The following is a 4,155-nucleotide window of genomic DNA, read 5'->3' as shown; positions in this document are numbered from 1 at the left end:
ATTGGGATGGGAGTGTCAGAGACAGTGTGATTGGCACAGGACAGAGTGGAGTTTAGGGCTGTTGTACATAGGGTCACTATGAGTCGCAAGCAACTCGACGGCATATAACAACAACAACATCCTTCTCTGTACTTGACATTTCAAGGATTCTCAAATTTTTGACATTACAATGGAAAAAATGCCTTCAAGTTATGATGCTAGAGAAAAGTATTAAACATACCATGGACTGCCAAGAAAACAAAGGGGTCTGTTCTGGAGTAAGTGAAGCAAGGTTGCTCCTTGGAAGCAAGGATGGTGACACTCCATCTCATATACTTTGGAACATGAGATGTTGTCATATATTGTCATGAGGGGCCAATCCTTGGAGAAGAACATCATGCTTGGAAGGGTAGATGGTTGTCACAAGAGAGGAAGACTTGTGACGAGATGAATAAATACAGTGACGGTAGATATGGGGTCAAATGTGCTAAAGATGGTGAGGTTGGCTCAGACTAGGGCAAGCTCCAGTGTCACTGTTTATAATGTCATTGGAAGTCATGGACAACTCAATGGCACATGGCAACAATAAATGTCTTTACCTTTCCTCTTCAAAGAATCCATCACATTCTCTTTACTTTTAGTTAAGCTCCTCTATCCCTATTTGAGGTCACAGCTTCACGGGACACCTTCATTAAATCCTCAGTATAATTCATTGCCTCATTTTCTGTCCTGAGTGCATTATTGAATTCATATCATTGGTTTATAATTGCTGATTTACACATCCATTTCTTAGAGTAGAAATTTCTTGAGTACAATGTCTACATATTTTCATAGTTGTCTTCAGAGGACCACACATAGTCCGTATGGACTTAATAAATGTTTGCTGAATTAAGGGATAAACTATAGAATGAATACTTTAAGTGTAATTGAATTGTCCATGGTTATTGGGTATTAATAATAGTAATACCTTTGATTGAGAGTACTGATGACCCCAGTTAATGAACTTCTTTTACAATGTGACTTTGCAGCTCTCCCACCAGGAGGTAAAGACTATTTAACACTGCTTGATTCTGAGCTGACTTGGTGATTTGCTTTGGCATGTAAAATGTAGCAGAAGTGACAGTGTGACAGCCTGAGCCCAGGCCTCGAGAGGCCCTGTGTGCTTCTGCTCCTTCTTCTGGAATCCTGCCAAGTCTCTGAACAAGACTGCTGGAGGGTAAGAGACCCCATGACGTCCTAATTGTCTAAGCTGACGCTTTCCTGGGCAAGTTTATGGTGAACTAAACTTAGGGACAATCCAGCAGAACTGTCTATCTGACCCACAGCTGACAGTACATGCACAAATGAGCCAGCAGAGCCCAGAAAGAACACCCAACTGTTCTGGACACTCATACACTAATAAATGAGTATTATTGCATGCCACTGAAATGCTTGGGCTGTTTCTCCAAGCAGCATAATTTTGACAATAAAAAAAGATAAGGAAATCGATACCAGAAATGCAGTGCTCATGTAGCCAAAGTGTAAAATGTGGGTGGCATTATCATTATCATTATCAACAATAAATGAGTGGAAGATGGAAAAAGAGTGAGCACAAGATTAGCCCTGAGAAGCAATGAGGAACTGGTTTTGGAAGCTAGGGGGGGGCGGGCGGGTGAGAAATGGACACTAGTATTATATATAGTAAACTACTTGCAAAAATGTCACCTGCACCTTAATGCTTAGTGAGCAAAGCCAGTCACTAAAGTCCACATATTGAATATTCCATTTATATTAAATGCCTAGAATAGATAAACCCAGAGAGGTAGTAATTAGATTAATAACTGCCAGAGACTTGAGGAAAGGGATAATCGTAATTAACTGCTAATGGGTATGAACATTAGTTTTGAAGTGATGAAAAGGTTCTGAAATGAGATAGCACAACCACCGAAATATACACTTTAAAAGAGCTCATTTCATGATATGTGAATTACTTCTCAATAACACTGTTATTCTGAAAAAAGAAATCATCTGCAGCATGACAAAATACATAAGAAATGCCTCACAAAATACTTATTATGAAGAAGATAAAGATAGCCCTCATACACTTTTAGGAAGCTCTGATGGTGAAACTCACAGGGAGTTGCTCTGTTAACCCCAAGGCTGGTTGTTTCTGGTGATTCAAATCCACAAATCACCAGCAGCTTGAGGGAAAAAGATGGACAGTCTCCTTCTCGTGAATATTAAAGCCTCAGAAATCTGACGGAGGATCACTATGAGTCAGAGCCAACTCTAAGGTAGTGACTGTGAGGTTTTGAACACACTTGGATTTGTCTAAAGAAATCCCTGTATAGAATGTGGGTAGTGTTTGCTAGTTACTTCCAGATGCATATGAGAAAGTAGAGAAAGACATATCAAAAACTTCTCTAACAGGGTAAAAAAAGAAAATCCAAGGTCTGGGGAAAATAATATTTGGCAATGCCATATCTGATAAGGGACTCATCTAAAATTTAAAGAATATTCCAGCACCTCAACAAGGAAACAGTAAACAATCCAGTTATAAAACGGGCACAGGATATGAACAGACACATCGCCAAAGACATTCAGATGGCAAACAAATACGTGAAGAAATGTTGAAAATCCCAAGCTATCGGAGAGATGCAAATCAAAACAACTATGAGATATCGTCTCACCCTAGCAACAATAGCAAAGTTCAACAGATTAGAAAACAATAAATGTTGGCGAGGTTATGGAGAGATTGGAACCCTTACTCACTGCTAGTGGGAGTGTGATATGGTTCAAGTACTATTGAAGGTTGTTTGGCACTTTCTCAAATAGCTGGAAATAGAAATACCATTGGACCCAGCAAATCCACTACTGGGAACGTACCCAAAAGAAACCAGAACTGCCACTCAAGCATACGTATGCACACCCATGTTTATTGCTATGTTATTCACAATAGCAAGGAGATGCAAACAACCCAAATGTCCATGAACAAACAGAAAAACTATGGTACATTCACACAATGAAATACTATGCAGCACTGAAAAACAATGAACTCAAAGTCTTTCGCAACATGGGTGACATTGGAGAACACTTTGCTGAGTGAAATATCTCGGTGACAAAAGATAAATACTGCATAACACCACTGTTATAAAGCAGGAGTGACACAGGAGTGTAGAGGGAGAATAGGAAAAGAATAGATAGCTGACAAGCACTGTATTGGAACAGATGAGGGAAAGAACTCTTTAAAAGAAATACATGATTAGGCATTATATATTCATGACAACAATCTGGAAGAAGCATGAGGGAGGAAATTGTTCCACAATAAATGAATACTTAAAAAAAAAGACAGTGAACTGGGGAGTAGGAGGAAAGTATGTAATAATGAATGAAGGAAAATCCAACTTTTCTGTATACTTTCGTCAAAATCACAATAAAATATTTTTTAAAAAAAGAATGTATAGAAAGAAAGAGATGCAGTCACAAAAATTGGTCAATTAGGTATAAATGATCAAAGAAACCTCAAAATCAGTGCTATGATTCTGACTCACAAAGGGTTGCTGAAGCTGCAAATCATAGCCAGAAGAAGACTGAATATCTTTCTTCTACAGAGCCATGGGTGGATTCAAACCACAGCAGACTCAAGGCTTTCTGTTCAGCAGAGTAACACATTGTACATTCAGATATAGAGAGGTCATGGCTTGCTAGGTTAGAAAATAAAATGCTTATTCATTTACAACCAATGTATTCAACAAAAGACTCTGAAAGTAAATCATGATCTGGAGGTATAGATAAAATCAAGAGTGTGGCAGTAAGACCATTTGTTAAAATCTCTGAAATAATTATATCATCCTGATTGAGCCAAAGAGCTTCTATAATATTTAAGGGTGTGATATCTTAAGAACAGAAATTTGTTCTTAAGTTTAAAAAGCCAAATTCCAAGCTTAGAAGGCCTAGTGTATGATATAAAGAGACTGCTTAATACAGTCAGAAATGCCCAATCTGGAGAGGATAAAGTTGATGAACAGTATCTTCTCAAAATTAAATCCCTGTGCACATCACAAACACTTTCCAACAGAGTGAAAAGAAAACCTACTGAGTGGGAAAGAAAGTTTGACAATACCATTTCAGACAAGGGTCTCATATGAAAAGTTTACAGAATACTCCTGGGCCCCCATGAGAAAAAGACTTATAACA

Source organism: Elephantulus edwardii, unplaced genomic scaffold (genome assembly GCF_000299155.1).
Source record: "Elephantulus edwardii isolate Elephantulus edwardi_28Jun2011 unplaced genomic scaffold, EleEdw1.0 scaffold00073, whole genome shotgun sequence".
Taxonomy (NCBI): Eukaryota; Metazoa; Chordata; class Mammalia; order Macroscelidea; family Macroscelididae; genus Elephantulus; species Elephantulus edwardii.
The sequence above is the reverse complement of the archived record's forward strand: the minus strand, read 5'-3'. Positions refer to the sequence as shown.